Here is a 21682-nt window from a genome sequence, read left to right as displayed (position 1 = left end):
TTCTGAAAAAGTGACGAAGAAAAGGCATTGAGAATCAAACATTCCGAATGATTCTTTTTATATACAGCTATGGTAATATATTCATGAGGTGGAAAACACCCGTCGTGTTGCTTTATTAAGAGAATTACAAACAAATACACAAACCGATATAAATAAAGGCAACAGTAGTATACCGCTGTTCAAAAATCGTACATCTATGGACAAAAAACTAAATCGGGGAAACAAACTAAAACTGAGGGAAACGCATTAAATATAAGAGGAGACACAACATTCAAATGTAACACACATAGCAACGGACTAAGCATTAGACAAAATCCAATGAGAATAACCAATATAACATCAAAACCAAATATTTTGGGATAGAAAAGTACCGTAACACGTCTTATAGTAATATGAATTCACACTCAAATATAGGAGAAAACAAACGACACAATGGAAACACAACGTAAAAATGTTACACACACAGAAACGAACTGTGATATAACAATGGCCATTTTCCTGACTTGGTACAGGACATTTTTAAAGAAAAAAATGGTAAGTTGAACCTGGTTTTGTGGCATGCCAAACCTCGCACTTTAATGGCATTGTTAAATATACATTAAAATGACAACATAATAATACAGGACTTCAATACAAATAAATAGGAGAACGTATTAGGCAAAGAAAAACATGGATAACAGATAACAAAAGGCATCAGGTTTGTTTTTTTGATAAAAGAGTGATTTTTTTTACGGGTGCATCTACATGTCCATCATGGAGATTGACATGTACTAAGTAGAATGTGAGTAAATAAAGAAAGGTGTAGCATAAATGTTTATAACAACGATCAGTCTTTTATCTTCATTTGTACTATCAATCGAACAGCCATCACCAATTCAAGAAGAATTAAAGTTGTTTCCAGTTTATGAACTTTGGCGTAAATTTGGTTTTTCTGCCATAAGAATATTTGCCATTGTTAATATCGCCAATTGATTTATCAGCGGATTATTAATGAATGGAGATCTTGCACTGTTAAAATCAGATGGTTTAGTTATGATTTTGTTCTGTGTGATATAAATACGCGTTTCTCTATCCATCCCAATTATTACTACTGCCAAATTTTGAGAATGGATTTTTCAGATCGGAAAACACATAATTTTCTACGATATTTTTGTGTTTTATCTCAACCTTTTCAAAAACACAAATGCTCACATTTCAATTGTTACATGTAATCTTGTTTGAGTGCTTATACATTAATGTGTTAGTGCCTGTTTGAGGGCCTTTTGTTATAGCTAACAATTGTCATGTTTTGATAAATGTATCTGTATATACTTCATAAACGAAATTTTCGCGACACTATAATTGAAATAAATAGGGATCAAACATAATAAAAACATATATATTTTGGTAATCAAGGCTCAAAATGAAATTAATAGCAATCATACGGTAACATCGAATATGATATCGGACAAGTTCCTTACGCCGTAATTACAATCCCTTTCTCTTGTCATGCATGTGACCTACCGCATTAGACTGTTTACCGGGTTTGTAATAATATAAGCAACACGACGGGTGCCACATTTGGAGCAGGATCTTCTTACCTTTCCGGAGAATCTGAGATCACCCCTAGTTTTTGGTGGGGTATGTGTTGTTTATTCTTTAGTTTTCTATGTTGTGTCATGTGTAATATTGTTCGTCTGTTTGTCTTTTTCATTTTTAACCATGGCGTTGTCAGTTTATTTTCGATTTATCAGTTTGACTGTCCTCTGGTATTTTTCGTCCCTCTTTTACATGTAGGCTTGTTGTGAGTCCTTATACATTAATGTGTTAGTGCCTGTATGATGGCCTTTGTTATAGCTAATAACTGCCATGTTTTAATAAATGTATCTGTATATATACTTCTCAACGAAATTTTCGCAACACTTCAATTGAAAAAAAATAGGGATAAAACATAATATATATATATATATATATATATTGGTAGAGAAGGCTCACAATGAAATTAATGGCACTCATAATATCGGATATGATATCGGATATGTTCGTTACGTCGTAACTTCAATCCCCTTCTTCCCTTTTCATGAATATGACCTACCGAGTTAGACTATTTATCGGGTTTGTGATAACATGAGCAACACGACATGTGCCATATGTGGAGCAGGATCTGCTTACCCTTCCGGAACACATGAGCTCACCCCCAGTTATTTATGGTTCGTGTTACTTAGTCTTTAGTTTTTCTATGTTGTGTCTTGTGTACAACTGTTTGTATTTTTGTCTTTTTCATTTTGAACCATGGCGTTTTTAGTTTATTTTCTATTTATGAGTTTGACTGTCCCTCTGGTATCGTCCATCCTTCTTTTAAAGGTAGGTGACCTGATTTAATAAAAAAAAAATGATAAAACACTTAAGCTTATGGCAGAAAATGTTAATCCCAATTTTAAAAAATATTTCGCGAGGAACATGTTCGAGTCTCTTCATTCGTAATCATGTATGTCAACTTTTTTTGTAGTATATTTCAGTGTGCATGGGCTTGTATAAGAGTACATGAACTGTGGAGAAAATGAATTGTTTATTTTATAAATAATTAGTTGACGAGGCCCAAAGATATAATTCAATATTGTTCAAATATATTCATATTTCATCTATAGTTGTCATGTTAATATTGTATATGTTGTGTTTGGTTTTGATTTACACTACCCAGCAGCATTATCGTGATAATAGGAACACACATAAACACATGAAAGAAAACATATAATAATTAACGACAGACACATGATTTGTTAACACGAGACTGATCAGTGCTGCTCGAGTCAAACCAGATGAAAGGTAAAATCAAATACAGAATTCAAAAGCACTGAAACTAAAACAATTTCATTTGAGGAGAAAATACTTTCTGTTGATGGTAGTTCAAAATGTACGTGTTTGGTTAGCCACTGGAATGCAGTTTTCGAACATGTTCAAGTTATACCATTGCTCAGGCCGATTGACAAAACGGTTTTCTTTATTGACCAATAACTTAGAAACAAGATACAGTTTGCTTTTCAAGAATTGATATTTTACTGTATTTGTTGTATTTGATCTGTTGTTTCGATTCAGCAATACTCAAATACAAGCCTTAAAGTTCCAACACTATAAACATGTACCTCAACTCTTCATTGTTATTTCATTTCATGCTCAGTTTATATAATGGCTACAACCTATGCCAGACCATTTGGCCACAAACATTCAATTCTGAAATTTGATACCATTGTTTTATTAACTAGTTTAAATCGTTTGGAATAAATCATCATTATATCATTGTCATATTAAAGTTAAAAAATTTAATTTTGTTTCGTAATATTTGAGCATTTGAATGCAACTAACGTAATTATTTTCAAGCAAGTTCCGCTTCTTATTTTTAATCGTTTCGATTCTGATACATTAACAACTGGTGTTCAAATAGTCGTTTTTGAGCATTCCAGATGAAGGTAAATTATGAAAAGCGTTTCAAACGCATTCAATTTATAAAGTGCTGTTGTTTTCTTTTTTTCTACGATTTTTGCAAAATGTTTTTTTTCATTTGAATTTATAATCCACAGACATAAGAAAACATTTAGTTTTCAATTGTTTTAAATTTTAGTTCTTAGCCAATGACGTATTATAATTAGACATATCTCGTTTGTCTTTAAAATTGATAAATTGTTTTAGACCATTAATATTGACTGTTGATTATTAAACGGAACCGATCGAATAATCGAGATGATGTTTAAATCAAAATAAACAGTTATACTATTAGATCTTGAAAAATAGATTTATTTTAGGTGAATACTTTTTCGAACATAATTTTGTCACAATTATTGGTAATGCTTGGATTGAGAACAAGAAACATTTTAATCAAACTGAACATTTTTTATTATCTTTGAGAAGGAATTTATATAAACGTTCGTGAGTGTCTGTACTAGTTGATGGTGTATTTGAAAAATCTCCATCTTCGTCCACTATCACAATGTCTGTCGCTTTTACATTTTTATGAAGCGGACTTGGCACACCACACACATTCAAAGGCAAACTGTTTGAAACTCTAGGAGCATAGCGATTGTTTTTACTAAGACAGCTAAAATGTAGCAGAAGAGCATTTTTCACTGCCCTGTTTTTAGAAATATAAATACATGGATGATATATAACAGATGATTTGGCAATCAAAGCAGGAATAGTTGCTACAAATGGAGACATTCCTTTTGTCCAACCAATCATGGATACTATACAGTGAATGGCATAAGGTGACCAGGCTAAACTAAAAACACCTACAATAAAGTTAATTGTGGGTTTAAAAATGCAAGTACATAAACATTGGTCTAAAATATCAGCCTTTTACTTTTTTATATGTTATATTGCTAACAATATGTATACGACATTAACTACATGTATTGTTTTACAAAGGAAAACAGCAATACACCAAGTTTTTGAGTTGTACAAAAATGACACTCGTCTTTTCGTTTGATGTGTTTCAGCTTTTGGTGTTGCCATTTGATTAGTGACTTTTCGTTGTTTTTTTTTTTGGAGCTCAGTGTTTTGTTATTTTACTTTTTTCTCATTTCATACGCCGCAAGTTTAGGTACGCTTGTCGAACGATAGTTCTTATTACAAAAATATGTATGATGTGTAATGTTGCAATTTAAGGACACACATAAATGTTTGAAAACTACCGATGATTTTCACGATGATATATGTTATATATATGTAAACATTTTTATGCCGTTTTTAAACTAACACTGAAACTTATAGAAATGTATATGCACCGGTCTAATGAATAAGCAAATAATGATGATGTAACAAACGCTCTAAAATATTGAACATGAAAGATAAGTGTAATGAACGATACAGTGTTGACATGCGACGAAACATGCTATTTCCTCTCCATTTGTAGTATTTGATGTTGTGTCGTGGTAGCATGTCTGTCTTTGAATGTTATGTCTAAAAACGGTACTAGACTGAATATTAACTGAAATCGTCAACGAGGCAAAACAGGTGCTTTTTTATTGATAATTATCGTGACATCTGTCTTATATTTGTTGACTTGGTTAACAAGCTGTTTTTCATTTACTGATAAAATCTTTCTCGTTATCTTTCAAATCAAAACAAAAAAACTCATTATAGCGATTATTAAGTAGTGTGGTCAACAAACTTTAAGCCTTCAAATATCTGATACAATGACGCTAACAGTTATAACTATACCTATCATTAACAGGATTGTCTTTGTTACTGCCATTTCTCTCTTTAATATTGTCTTTCGATGAGAACTGTAAGTGTTGAAGTTCATTGATCTGTGCTTTTCTTTCATCTTAAAAAAGTAGTAAAAAAAATAATTGACAGACAAATCTCTTTTCCATCTCGCTTAAACTATAAAATGTATTAGTAGGTTAATTTGAAAACATACTTCAGTACTTACAAGGGGCATTCACCTTCGTTGTGTCAGAGTTTCTACCATGCTGTTCTTCACAGTATGAGAAGGTTATTTTTCAGACACGAGGAAATAATAAGACAGCCAAGATGACAATATTGACGTAAATGAGGTGAAGCTAGTGTTTATTTACAAATAGATGGTTCGTATTTCTTGTGTTAAAAATGGGACATTTTTTTCTTATGTGTCAAATGCTAAAAGTAATTTAATCAAAATACTAAAGGATTTTTTTTATCCCAGGTATAGAAGAGGAGCAAAAGATATGAGGGACATTCAAACTCATAGATAAAAAATTAACTGACAAAGCCATGGCTAAAACAGAAAATTACAAACAGACAATTTATAGTACAAACGACACAATACCTTAGCTGAATGTTGCAAAACCATTTGGAACTTTGTCTTTTCGATATTTTTATTCCTTGTTTATATGATGAGTTTATTCACATACTATTATTATATAACTATTTTTGAACAAAATTTAATTGAAGTTCGCGTTATTTGTATGATTAAAACACAAATACAAACTTGTATAAATTTGCGTGAACCTCAAACCATATTTCTACACCTGTCAGAATTAAAGTTTGCTAATAAAGTTCATCAGTATAAAGAACAAAAATGAAAATTTGAAAATAACAACTCCCAGGAAAATACAAATCTGAAAGTCCTTTATCATATACAAAATCAAAAAGCTGAAACACATCAAACGAATGGCAAACAATTGTCTTGGTCATGCATTTCTTCGTGTAGTATGTAGACAATAGTGAGTAAAACCTTGTTTTATAACTAGCTAAACCTCTCACTTCCTTGGCAGTCTCATAAAGTTCCATCATATTGACAATGTTTTAACAGGTTAAACAGACGTACAAGGTTAAAAAAGTAAAAAAGGTAAACAGCAATCAACAAATATGACAAAGCACATACCCAAAAATGAAAGATAAGAATACAAAACTGACCACAGCATAACAACTCATTGGCGGAATGTATAAGTACCGAGCCACACCAAAATGATATTACCAATTATCATAAATGGACAAAACGATAAATATTTTTATAATTTAAAAAGAAGAACACTATAATAAAATTGAGAATGGAAATGGGGAATGTGCCAAAGAGACAACAATCTGACCATAGAGCAGACAACAGCAGAAGGTCACCAACAGGTCTTCAATGCAACGAGAAATTCTCGCACCCGGAGGCGTCCTTCAGCTGGCCCCTCAACAAATATATACTGGTTCAGTGATAATGAACACCATACTAAACTCCAAATTGTACACAAGAAACTAAAAGTTAAATAATACAAGACTAACAAAGGCCAGAGGCTCCTGACTTGGGACAGGCTCAAAAATGCGGCGGGGTTAAACATGTTTGTGAGATCTCAACCCTCCCCTATACCTCTAGCCAATGCAGAACACGTTATTAGAATGATACACAACATCAGTTCTTATTAACTATTATGCATTTTTTGTAAAGTCGGAATTATTATCAAAAAGGTCTTATCTTCTGAAGATCTTTGACTTAACTCTGGTTCATCAAAAATTTCCTCAAACATTGGTGACGTTTTATAAAGTATGAGTTACAGCAGCAAGCTCTTGAATACAAAATGAATTTGGAAATGTATATCGAAACAAGTGTAATATCACTATACATAACATAAGGCAACATAGTTTGAATGACTCTTGAAGTCTGTTCTAGTTCTATAAATCTTCAAAATGGACTTATAAAAATCAATTCTATACATTTTATTTTATTTTGAACTGTTCTTTATTTAAGTTGAATGAGAACTCTGGCAATTATTAATTTTTTTTTCTTTTAATCTTCTTTTTTTGAAAATGTAATTCAAAAGTTCAGTTAAAAACTGAAAAAGAAGGTATTATGTTCAGATTTGCTTTCATGATGAAATAAAAAAAGAAGGAAATTTAATGATTTAAATCACAGTTACAACAACTAACCAGGAGATTTTGATAATTCTTAACAACATAATTTCAATATCAAAGATATTGATTATGGTTGAGGATCGGTCATTACACTTCACACCAGTGCTTAAAGTGTTGCAGGTGATAATAATATAAATTGCCCTTGTATAAGTTTTAGTATGATAAATTATTTGACATTTTTTTGCTATAAAAGAGACTTTTTAAAAACATTTGACAACATTTTTGGTAAAAATTATGCGTTCGTATAGCAACAAGAAAAATGAAGGATACAAATTCGCCAACACACTCAGTGTTAATATAATTTTAAAAATAATCTATATTTAAAGTTAGCGATACATATGTAACAACTGAAGAAGTAAGCGATAATAATGTAACTATTGAAAGTAGTATCGATACATAAGAAACTACTGAAGGAGGAAGCTATACGAAGCAGGTAACGATACATATGTAGTTTCTGAATGAGATACTGAAACATATATTACCACTAGAGGAGGTAGCGATGTATATGTAGTTACTGAAGAAGGTAGTGATATATGTGTAGCTACTGAAGCAAGTAGCGATACATTTTTAGTTACGAAAGGAAGAAGCGATACAAATGTAGCTACTGAAGGAAGTATCGATATATATATATATATGTTGTTACTGAAGGAGGTACCAATACATGTTTAGCTTCTGCAGCAGGTAGTGGTAAATATATAGCTATTGGAGAAAATATCGAAACAAACATTACTACTGGAAGATGCAGATATACATATGTTACTATTTGTTATAACATGAGCAACACGACGGGTACCATGTGTAGAACAGGATCTGCTTACGTTCCGGATTACCTGAGATCACTCCTAGTTTTTGGTGGGGTTCGTGTTGCTTATTCTTTTGTTTTCTCTTTTGTTAAATGTGTACTATTGTTTGTCTGCCTGTCTTTTTAATTTTAGCCATGGCGTTGTCAACTTATTTTCGATTTATCAGTTTGACTGTCCCTCTGGTATCTTTCGTCCCTCTTTTACTACTGAAGGAGGTAGAATTAAGGTAAACGTTCTGCAGTCCTAAATTAATGTACATGATAAAAACAACAACAAATAGAAGTTATTAACGACCTTGACTGGCTATACCGCCCTAGCACGGTCGCATGATAAAAACAGAAATAAGGTACGATTGATCATGAGCAACTACACTATTTATAGTTCATCGTACTGCCTTCAACCATGAGCAAATACCAAAGCAATTAGTCGGCTATACAAGCCTCATACATGAAAAAATTTGAAACAACTCACACAAAAAAGCTACCTTCAGATTAAAAACAAAAAAAAAAAAAAATTCTCGAGTATGTTCATCCTCCTAGGGCAAGTTAATTTTTGCATTTGCATCATCTATAGCTAATAGTAAGATATCTTCATTTAATTAGTTAGTCAATAAAAAATCAGAAAATCAGAGTTGCTACTTTTCTTTCGTCAGATTCAAACTATTGACAATAGATCCTATAAAAAAATTATGTGCTGAGAAAAACTTATTATCCCTGTCAATGAATAAATTCTCTGTCTATCTAATTTGTGCTGTGGGATGAGTTACAGACACTGACTATTATTCTCATCCCCAATCTTTTGGCACTATAAACAACTACAACATACGATTCGGAATATTATCTAGCTTTAAAACCAGGTTAGAACTACCATTTTCTACGGTTAACGCCTGTATCCAGTCAGAAAAATTATATTTGTTTTTCATTTGTTTCGTTGGTTGATAACGTTTGATAAGTCAGTTTTATGAACTTCTTTTTTTTTACCTTGCCTTGTTGTTATTTTTTTTTTGTTATACCTTTTCGCTCTTAAATTAGTGATATAATTGTAAGATAAGCTATACACCCAGGTTTAACCCACCACTTTTCATTGGAATTGAATGTACCCAGTCAGAAATGTGATAGATGTTACCATTCGTACCGATAGTTGATATAATTTAAAGTTTGATTTTGACTGGTCTTAAGGAAAACCACCTTTTTACCTTGGAGTTTGTAATTTCGTTAAAAAACAATTCACATTGTATTTTGTTTTTGTCTTGGATATGCATTACATGGCTACTTTTATATTGGACGTTACGCAAGCAAAATTGATAAATCGAATATAATTTCCCTTATATTCCGTACAACTTAATTTTAAGGAAGACAATCCCGTGGGAAGCATTAGTCTACTTAATTTTAAATATGCGTTAAAGAGGTGCAAATACGTTGATTGAATCTAACGAGACGTAAATTAGCCAATGCTTCATTACTTGGAGCAAAGCTGACTTACAGTATGTTATATTATTGCAGCGGAAATCCACACAAGTCAATTTGCTTGATGAGAAACATCAATACATCTAATTACAGATGATTATGATTGGTGGTTTTATACCTGGGGAAAATGTCATCATGGAATTTACCTTCAAACACGACTAGATATATATCACGGGTGTCATTCGGTTTATCGAGAGAAATGATCGTGAAAGAATATCCAACGGCGGTCAAGTATTGAGAGACGATCGTGAAAGTTCTAGTAACGGATCGTGAAAGACATTTAATGTATATTCTAGTTCAAAATCTTTGAAAAATCGCTTAATTTTCAAAACACGGAACAAATCCGAACAAAAAAATATGTCTGTCAAAATGGTTTAACTTCCTCGACATAGCTGTGAAAGAAGATAAAGAAAATATGAAGTACTTTTTGAAAAAACACAAAAGGCGCAATGCGTGTCTATGAAATTAATTACAAATAACACGCTTTATGTACCTATAATGGTCATATTTCAGAATATCATGATATATTTGAAATTTAATCTTTGGTTTATCTGATCGTACAATAAAATTATAGTATGTTCTTCCATTAAAAGCGTTAATTTGTTTAAGAAAACCTTGAATTTGTTGAATTTCCATTAAACTTGATCGTGAAAGATCTGGCAACGTATTATTTCGATCGTGAAAGAAAAATCGTGACCAGACTTAATACAATACTAGTAATCAGAAATCAGTATTTCTTTTACCATTTGATAAATCTGCAAGTGGTTGAAGCCTGTAACTATTTTGATAAGGATGAACATTACAGCTATTATCTTTTTTCCATTAAACACCTCGAAAGTTAAAAAAAAAAAACAACAACTAATTACGTGTTTAAATAAGTGAGCAAGATTCAGCTCTGTGAATCAGTCTAGTGCACTTCAGGCAGACCGACTCTAGTTAGCCAATAATATGGATATGCAACGTTTAAACCAAAATGTTATCCATAAGACAAAAAATCATAGCAAAAACAGCACATTTCATGTGTAATTTGGAATTGAACGTAACCAACATTTTGTAATGTCTTGTTTGCTTTACTTATGATAGTATATTTGTTGAACGTCTATAATATCAAGGGTTTTACTAGAAGTGTCAAATGCGCTTAAGATTGTCAATGTTTCATAAAAAAAGGTCAAGGTCAGATGAACCATGCCATACAGATCTCTACAAATATCCCGTACACCAGATACATGTGTTCCGATCCTTACAGTACCTTAGAAACTGACACATGTAAAAGTTATGCTTGGCCAATTAATTCGGAACATAAGGTCAAAAGTAAATGAACCCTGACCGACAGCCAGACATAGACATCTTACTTTCATTCAATAAATCAAACACAATTGAAGTCATCATGGTCATGGAAACATGCAGACAGACATGTACACCATACACGAAACACCTTGTCGCTTTAGCATACAGGTATATATTCAAAAGGCCAAACAACATAAAACAAACATTGCCGAATGATGCATGATAATGAGTTCAATGTTAGTTGAAACCTTGCACAAGTCGAAAATGTACAACTTACAATCATAACAACAAACAGTTATCCTAAAGCTTAACGAATCCTCGATACGGACTTGACCACTAAAATGAATCTTCATGCATGAAATGAGGCAAATTCAGGGTCAGGTGAATCCTGTCTGATGGACATGTAGTTTATAGGATCCGATATACAAAATGTGGGTATCCTATAACTCGTGATAAGTGAGTACTTCACATGACAATAAAAAGCTTCATCCTACAATCATCCATCTATTTTACAAACAACATGTTCACAAATGCCCAAATAATAATGTTAATGTATTTGCGCGTCTGGCGTACTAAATTATAATCCTAGTACATTTGATAACTATTTACCCACTGGTTCGATGCCTTTACTGGTGGACGTTTCGTCCCCGAGGGTATCACCAGCCCAGTAGTTAACACTTCGGTGTTGACATGAATATCAATAATGTGGTAATTTAATACAAATTTCCTGTTTACAAAACTTAGAATTTTTCGAAAAACTAAGGATTACCTTAGTCGTATTTGGTACAACTTTTTGGAATTTTGGATCCTCCATGTTCTTCAACTATTTACTTGTTTGGCTTAATAAATATTTTGAAATCCAAACCTTGCTATTTCTTTGATAACGATTGGTAATAACTTAACTATCTCATTAATTTCTACATCATCTTCACAATATTCGTGTGTTGCTTCTGTAACGTTATCTGCATCTTCAACATCTTCTATTGGCTCAACTTCACTGGATTGCTTTTTTCGGCGTTTTGTCATCATATAAATGAAGAATGATTTGAACGTCTTCGTAGCATCAGATCTTTCACGATCCTTTTCACGATCTTCAAAAATGCGGTACGTGATCTTTCACGATCCAAAAAATAAATTTTGTCTAAATAGTTCTTTAGTTACCAAGTTTCAGATTATATTTATACAAAATAACTATGAGAACCGTTTAATTAATTCAAATACAATACCCTTATTCTGATAAAAGTAGTTTATCTAGTCGAATTTGTGAAAAAATCGTGTTTGTTTACATTTTTTATGTCATTGAAATGTCGAGAAGCAATTTGCCTTTTGTCGTTTTGTAATAAATATGTACTTTTGAAACTGGATATTTTCACATACTGATCATAATGTTGAACCATTTTGACAGACAGTTTTATTTTGTCGTAAATGTGTCTGTGTAATTAATTGAATTAGAATATTTACTGACCTTTCATATGTCTTCTCGATTAAATGTCTTTCACGATCCGTTACCAGAACTTTCACGATCGTCTCTCAATACTTGACCGCCGTTGGATATTCTTTCACGATCATTTCTCTCGATAAACCGAATGACACCCGTGAACAACGTAAGGAAGCTTTAAGTTAACAGGTTGAAAGAACATACTGTTTAATAGATGATATAGACCTACTAATTTCTAACATTTCCAACCTGACAATCAATGGGATTATTTGTTTTTGTTCTTGTGCAATTATTTTTAACAAAATGATATATGTAATAAAATATTTGAAATGCCTCATATATACTTCAACAATATAATATATACGCGTTAATATGATGGTTTTTATTTAATATTAGTTGAGACGTTTCAAAATTGTGATAATAATATGCCTGCTAATACCCAAGGTGTTAGTATTCACATACCAATGTATCATTTGACACATTTTATTACCCTCTTCTTCAAAAGATTTTTCTGATATTAGCGCAAATAATAATTTGGAAAATAAAAAGTTTGTGCCATTCTATGATAAAAGATGGTTGCCACCGTAGATTAAATCAACAGAAAACCCTTAGAATAATGTAGAATCATGCATACAGGCTCTTTATAAAAACTGTATTTCAAATTTAGTTAATTATAGCGTAAAATATCATATAATTGTCATTCCTCAAACGTGAGATATGACTAGAGTCATTTTCCAACCCTCGATTAATGTTGATAATTGGAAACACTTACATCATTAAAACATGTATGTAATATTCATTCTTTCAAAGGTATGGGCAATAAATCATATTATATAAAATGAATGTTAGAATTCTTCCGAAAATAACCTTGAACTTAACAACTTTAAATAGAGACAACGTACGTTAGCATTAACAGAAATAAATTCAAAACATAGAGACAATCAATTTTATATTGTAAGATATGTAGTTGTATTAATTATTTATCATATGAATTTATTTTCATTCTCCGCCATACATGTATTGTGTATAATTATTGTATTTTTATTTCGCTGATGCATTCAAAACAAATATTGTAAAATTGTATATTCTATAAGCTGTATTGCTACTGCATAAAGTATTATTATACGTAGTCAAGGTCGTTAAACCCCACACCACTCCCTCCCCCTTTCGTTGTAGACATCTGATTCTGTGATTATTTTTGCAACTTACAGCTTATTTTTTTGTTTTACCTTTCTGTAATAGTTTTCTATTTCGGATAAAAAAGCGATATTTTGTAAAAAAAATCGTCCTTTACAAGCAACAATTCCCTATGGATTTTGGTCAATGATTTCGTTCATATAGACGTTTTTGTAGTGAATGTGTTGTTGATCATTTTTGCCTCCAAAGGTTCTATCTGTCTATTGCAGCTTTTGAGATAAAAGGTTAACCATGAAAATAAATAAAAATCGTCATGTAAAAGCTACAATAATTTTGAGTAACAACAGGAAGTACAAAGCTATAAATTCATTCTGGGCCCTTTTTTTTTGTCTTGTCAAATATTATCAATCTTTTGTGATTTTCGAGATATAAGAAAATTACTGTCTTTGACGGCCAATGTTCTAGTTCTTATACTGAACTAGCTAAATTCACATCACTTTCTATCATAAAATAACTTTATCTGAGTTATATTCCCTATTATCTGAGTTCTCTGCCCTTATCTGTCAAATTTGAAAAAATAATAAATCATACACAAATATTGTGTTTTTTTACAAAATACAGCCGTAAATATGATAAAACACATAATTTCCCATATTTCATTAGAAGTCTTACACATGGGTTACATACTACTCTCAACATTTGCACATTTCATAGTATAGATCTAGACCAATTGTTATCTGCGGACGTTAAGCAACCAACAATAAATCAATCAATTGTTATCTGCAACTTCAAAATCAAAGATGGCGGAAGACACCGGGTCCCGACCCAACTTTAACATGTCGTCATGATTGGAATTCCGCATCCGACTATAACAGTTACTCGGGTTTCGTTATTTTCTTTTGTGTAAAATCGATGTCGTATCGAATTTACTATTTTCATATTACCGACTTTGACTCCGGAGTTAAAATTTTGTCGACAGGTTACCTTGTCTCTGGTACTCGGTCAACAAAGAGCTTTTAATCAGTACATACTTTGGAGAAAATAAATTTATGTTTTATGTTTTCATTTTACGACAAATAATCGATTAACTGTACACTGTCTTCCAGAAGTGAACAGACTATATGTTTGATTTTACTTCTTTTGGTTGCTCTTACTGGCTTGACTGAGTACCAAGATGTCTAACTACAGATTATGTAACCATTCGAAAAATCCGGAGTTAAAAATCGATAAATTGAAAATGATCTATTTAAACAATTTCAAACAGAAAATTACTAAGCAGAGATGTCTCGTTAACATGGTTAAGGGCATAGTTTACGATACAGTGTTGGTCCCACATTAAAATTTTGCTGACAATTTGAATAGACTTTTTTCCCTGATTAAATCAAATATGCAATAAAAAATATATATCTTTTTGAGTAAAATAAGGTCGAAATTTTATAAATTTGCTCAAAATTCGGATTTGTGGACATCTTTTTGCTTTCGACAGAAATACATAAGTATTTTGTTTTAAAAGATAAATACAAGCTGCTTTTTGTTATATCATTTGTAAATTCTGTTTGATATAAATGTCCATTAAATTTGTGCATTTTGTTTTTTTCAAATAACTCATTTTTATCAAATGTTTATAAATGTTTTAATTGATCTTTTTGAAGTGAAAGAAGTCTTAGAACTTCAATTAACATGTTGTCAATATTCAAAACAATTAATTAACGTAATAATTCACATGAGTATTATTATAAAACTGATGTAATAATTTAAAGGACCCAGAGTTTTTGCGCTATTTCATTAACTTGTGCATTTGCGGGTCGCGGCCTCATTACAGTAATTGCGTCCTTTTATCGTCAAAAGTATGCATCAACTGTAAATAACTCTCCTAAATCGTTCTTTTTGTAAAAAAAATTAACTAGATATTGCTTTCCGTTTTTATAAATTGCTTTGTGTAATAGTAATTCATGAGAGGACCAAAAAGAAATTATGCAATCAGAATCATGTGAATCATACGTTGATAAGAAATACCCGAGGAGATCGAAATTGTTTAGATTAGCACATGTTTTGCCCGTTAACGATAATAAAGTTTAAAAAAAATCAATATTAATTATCAAATGACAGCGAGCCATTACACGTGAATCGATAGTACCATTATGTAATATACTGGAAACTATATAGACAATTGAAAGTGAATATGCATGTGTCAGGAAACAGTAGTGTGTTGACATGAGACTGTACTATACGAAAGTGAACCTAGATAACTAGAAAAATATATGAAGTTTTAAAAAAACACGGTTGCAATGTATTTGTTCTATATAAAACAGAATTGTTACATCTCATTACTTTGCATTTTTAGTATACACTATTGTAATAAAAGGGAATAACTTGACTGGTTATTCTTGAGCAAAAGTAATGCTTTAGTTATATAGAATGAAATTCAAAACAGTGTGGCTGTGGTCATTGATTGACACATTAAATTCATCCATTGACTGGGACAATTTAGGTGAACGTTTGTATGTAACGACCACTGCTCACTATGTACTTTTTAGAGACACTTAAACTATGGGGTCACCAAAGGTTCTCAACACCTTAATAAAGTAATTCGAAAAACTAATCAGAAATAACACGATGTTGTGATTTATATCAATTATATAAATCAAAACATAAAGGTTATTCCTGATTAATTTTTTGAATTATTTTATAATTAAAGGCGTTAAGAAACCTTTGGTGACCCCACAGTTTAAATGTCTATCGTAGGTACGTCGTGAACAGTGGTCGTTACAGACAAACGTTCATGTAAATTGTCCTAATCAATGGATGAATTTAATGTGTCAATCAATGGCCACAGCCACACTGTTTCGAATTACATTCTAATAGGTGTAATACCAAAAAATCATAGTACGTCACATTCGGTTGCATTCGAAAAAGGGGCGGAAAAATAAGTTTTCCTGAATTTGACAGTTGTTTCATTGCAGTAAAATATTTCTGGGTCATAAACATATTTCTTGTGTATCTCAAAGCATCGTAGTTTTTTTTTTTTATTTTGAGGTTTTTATAAAATATTTGGGGTTTCATGGTTATATACTAAAGCTTGTACACAAGTTAAAAAAAAGGTGAACATTTGATTGGTTTACTTCCGGTGATGGTTATGTTTTTATATGCCATGAAATGTTTTGTGAAATGTTGTCTATAGTACTGGACAGAACAATTATACTCTACTCATACCAAGTATCTCTTTATTTGAAACAAAGATGAATTCTGCACTTTTTTTTTTGAAAAGTGCAACAAACACTAATAGGGGAAATCAATGGTGGTATATTACATAGTAATCGAAGTTTTGTTACGGATTACGAAGTTTCAGTGTACTATCCTTATACTTATATGCATACTGATTAACAAATAATGAGAGTAGAGGGGACTCATTTCCATAAAAACTTTCTATCTCTTAAAAGTAGATGTCGTGTGGAAGAGTCCGTATATGTACCTTCAACTTTAAACTAGAAATATATGGATGCCATAAACATGTAGTATTAAACCATTGTCCGTCTGACGGATGGTATTGTTATAGTATGATTGCCTCGAGTGTGGGACGTAGAACCGTGACCAGGCCAAAATAAAGACTTGAAAATTAGTATTTGCTTCTTCATCGCTTAGCAAGTACTATTTAGAAGTATAAATCAGAACAAAACAAGAGGCTGTCAGAGCGACAGCAAACTGGATTTATTCAGATTTATTTGTGTCCTGGCATTTTTCAATATCACAAGAACCATAACTCCTGAACGGTGAAAGTGAAAATTGTCAATATCAAATTTGCCCTCCATTTTGTTATCAGTTACAGTTACAACATTTTAAAATTTTAAAAGCTTTAGTTGAACGGTTCATGAGTTAAATCACGAACAAGACTGGAAAGACCATTTATCAATCTTTCAAGAACCATAACTTCTGATAAAATTAAAAATCGTCATTTATGAACTTGACCTCCATTTTGTTGTCAGAACGGGTCATGAGTAACTGCACGGGCAACATTTGACTGCTGCGAGCCCGATCGACCCACCGTAAATTAGTATTGTTTCATATATTTCTGAGGACTTTATAAAAATCAGGCTCTGTGTGTCGGTCCAATGTCAAATAAGTGTTCATATTTATAATACTTCGATATGTTCTTGTCCTCATACGCACAATGACGCATAATGGAGAAGATTTTCAATTAGATTTTTGCAAATTATTTGTGATATCTAAAAAAAGTGGTAGACAGCTTCTCCGAATAATCATGTTAATACACTTGTCACCTATAGAAAAACTAACATGAAAAGATGAGTTAATATCCTGTATAAAATGGAATGATGATTATTAATTAAAATCATAAAAAGAAAATGAACTTGAAAATGGATGAGATTTTTAATTTCCCATCAAACGGAAATAATAATCATTACGTCGTTCCATATATTATATTACAATGCTTAAAATAAAATTCATTCTTTCAAGGTTTGTTGTCCATTTCATATCGTTTGAAGGTTTTGAAAATCGACCGACTAGTACAATTTTGATGTGTGGCAATAAAAAATCAAACCTATTTAATCTATGTTATGTCTTTCAGTAATGGGGTGTATACCTACCAATCGATTTGATTTGATTTTTTGGTGTTTTAATGCCACTTTTAAGCACCACTTCAGGGCTATTTCGTTGTGGCCAGTTTTGTTTGGTGGAAGAAGTTGGAATGCCCGGATAAAACCACCGACTTTAATAGGAAAAATGACAATCCTAGGCAATTAAGATTGGAGTCGAGAGCACCTGCACGAGCGGGGTTCCAACAAACGATAAAATAAAGTCAGTAAAGATACTTTTACTGAATACAAAATGATAATCAATCTCATAGAGATGCGGGTGCGGGATTTAATTGCTGTATTGAAGTCCCATCGGTGGCCGTGTGTTGTTTTCTGCTCTTTGGCTTGGTTGTTGTTTCTATTACATTCCCCGAATCCGTTCATTTACAGACTCTTTCGAATATGTGTTAAGGAGTCCGACTTATGTTGAACTGTAGCCACCATAAATCTTACACCATCCCAATTAACCGAAGAACTCTAGTTTATAGTAGTATGACATCCATTATCACTGAACTAGTATACATATTTGTTTAGGGAGCAAATGTTGTTCTTAAATTTAGAGACATTGCTGCTGCATATCACTGTTCATACCCACCATAGACTTTCAAAATAACCGAAAAGGATTGTTCATGAGGTTCAATGGAGGCTAATGTCGCGTCACTGCGATATATGTAAAACCACAGCTAAGATATCGGTCTTATAATTGTCGACGAGAACCCAAGCATAAGATGTTTTAGAATAGTCTTTGAGAATAAAAATGAAACAGTATTTGAGCAATTAAAAATAAAGCAGAATTCAAGTATGTCATGAAACTATCCATGCTCAATAAGCCAATGTATTGAAAGTTCTTGTAAAGGAGGGCGAAAGATACCAGAGGGATATTCCAACTCATTAATCAAGAATATACTGACTACGCCATGGCTGATACCAAAAAAAAAGCCAAAGAGACAAACAATAGTACACAAAACACAAAAAAGACAAATAAAGACTAATCAGCATGAACCCCACCAAACGCTCGGGTGGTGTCTTTGTTTTTTGTTTAGAAATTGACCAATATCTAAACATTGAGTCTTTTACAAATTAATATATATGTATGTCTATTACACTGCAATGTGATATACTGTTTTGACTTCGGTTGCTTTTAAAATAAGAAGATGTGGTATGGTTTCCAATGAAACCACTATTTATTCAAATGGCGAAGATAAGAGCAATTATAGGTCACCACATAAAGTTTACTTTATCTAATTACACAGGCTTTAACAAAAATGTATTTGATATTACAAACTTCCCACTAGGCCTTTTTTAAACTAGAACTTATACGTTTGAGTTGCTTTGATTTTGTAAATAATTAAAAGTTGACATTTACTTAAATGGATTTTTCTATATTAAATTTTCCGATGCATTATTCAAATCTTTATATAGTATGATTAATTTAATAGTTTGTGGATAATTTATGATGGATTTTAAGACATACGCACAAAACACGCTGCTGAATAAGTGCATAAAATGAAACGCCCTTTTGATACTTAAGAACCTTTAGTGAATAAGCTTACATAATCCAAGCCCCCGTCAAACTAAAAAGAGAAAGATCTGTTCGTGACCTATGTTGTCATACATTTTTTGAACGTGTTTATTTCTTAAAGTAAAGTATGATCTTTTTTTATAATGTTAGACAAAATCAAGAAAATACTTGTTAGTTATACGTCCTTGCGAAAAACATATCTTTTTTTTTGGTTTGAAATGTCCTTCTTAGGGGATTCCCTGTTTTTCCCACCTAAAAACACCCTAAATTACGCATATTGGACTTTCATCCTTTTTGAGGATTAAATTAAATATTTATCACGTATATCATAATATATGTAAATCGAGATAATGATCAAAAAGCATTTTTATTTTTTATTTTAATAGTAAATTTGATTCTGTCGGCACTTTTTGAAATTGGCCCTTCTGTGAAAAAAAATCCCGACAAATTGGCCCTCCCTCTTCAAGGGAGGTATGATTTGGTATAACTTCAATAGATACAACTAACCATTCTTGACAAAGGACAGATGTAATACATTACAGGTAACATTACGGTCGTTAACTATCGGCACTTCTTGTAAAAACTAAAATTATGCAATTTACTTAGATGGATTTTTCTTAATTAATTTTTTATGATATATCAAATCAATACCGATAATATTATAGATGACTGTGTTTGGGTAGAAAAACTGAAGTTGCTAGTTTGCATGATAATTCAAGAAGCATGTTATATTTTATAACACACGTAAAGCAATTTTAGAACCTTTCAATTCATACATTGTAATTACCATTTCTAAAATTTAATTACACGAATACAATCTCTGCTGTACTGAATAAAACATTTTAAATTTCAAGTTAGCATAGTTCTAAAATAATTAAATGTTGCTGTCCTTCATGCCAATTACCTACCGGGTAGTAATTAAGTAGATAATAAGGATATAGCAAAATCTACAAAATTGGTGAAAATAAAATTAACAAGATGTGGTATTATGGTCAATGAGACAAATGACACAAAAATTGCAAATTACAAGTTATCGTGTGACCATTGTGTGACCTTCAACAATGAACAAAGCTCATACCGCATAGTCAGCTATAAAAGGCACCGAAATGACAATTCTGACGTCGTTTAAAATTTGATTTCAAATCGTTAAAAATGCGAAACACATTTTGTGCGCCTTTCGACTTCTAATTCCTTATTGGTATTTTATTTCAGAATTAAAAAAAGATCAGTTTATGATTAGGTGCAAACAAAACATAAGTTTAGATCTAAATGAACGGCTGAAACTTACCTTAATAATAATTTTGGAATAGACAGTTATCATTATGGCCAAAGGTAACGCTAATCCCACTATCAACATAAAAATATTAAAAGAAGTTGAATTCTCATCGCTGCCGTCCATTTTTAAGGAACATGTGATGTTACACCCTTCGAGTTGATACTGGTTCCATCCTAAGAATGGCATTAAAGCAATCGCTAAACCGTACAAATGACATCCAAACAATATGTACAAGCACACACGTTTTGTTACTATATTTCTTGATTCTTTTTTGATGACTATATATTTTTCTACGGCCATGCTGGTCAAAGTAGCGATGATTGCAAGGCCAAGAAAAAATACTATGAACGAATGCAGCTGACAAACTGAATCTCCAAAAATCCATTCTCCTCTAACACTTGTTGCTGCTGTAAATATTGTTCCGACACTTGATATAAGAAATCCATCAATGCACATCGATACTACAAATGTATTGTTCACATTTTGGAGATGTTTATTGACTAATACTACATACACTATAGCACCATTGACGGAGCACCCAATGAATGTTACCAAAAACATGACAAAAGCTATACAATAAAATATGGAATTCATTATATGTATATTAGTAAACTAATCAGAGTATACAAATTCACATAAATGTAAAATGGAGGTATTAATCGTTTTCAAATAATGTAATTATTTGTTTATAACAATCCAATCGTGTAATAAACATGTTGCTTGTTCTTTGCTTATAATGGTTTAAAAAGCGAAGGCTTTAATTTCAATTCGAAATTGTGAAGCCAAGCGCCTTATTGCAAATTTAAAA

The 21682-nt window shown here is 31.8% G+C and overlaps 1 long non-coding RNA gene across 1 annotated transcript; it reads right to left on the bottom strand.

Moving 5' to 3' along the window:
- Positions 1–3821: 3821 nt before the first annotated feature.
- LOC143070717 (uncharacterized) lies at positions 3822–21448 on the bottom strand. The gene is made up of 3 exons (XR_012976658.1): positions 20887–21448; positions 5194–5299; positions 3822–4262 (listed from the first exon to the last, which is right to left on the bottom strand). It is a non-coding gene; the product is annotated as an uncharacterized LOC143070717 (long non-coding RNA).
- Between the last annotated feature and the right edge of the window lie 234 nt (positions 21449–21682).

The sequence above is a fragment of the Mytilus galloprovincialis genome, chromosome 4 (assembly GCF_965363235.1).
Source record: "Mytilus galloprovincialis chromosome 4, xbMytGall1.hap1.1, whole genome shotgun sequence".
Classification (NCBI taxonomy): domain Eukaryota; kingdom Metazoa; phylum Mollusca; class Bivalvia; order Mytilida; family Mytilidae; genus Mytilus; species Mytilus galloprovincialis.
Note: the sequence above shows the minus strand (reverse complement) of the source record. Positions and strands in the feature narration are given on the sequence as shown.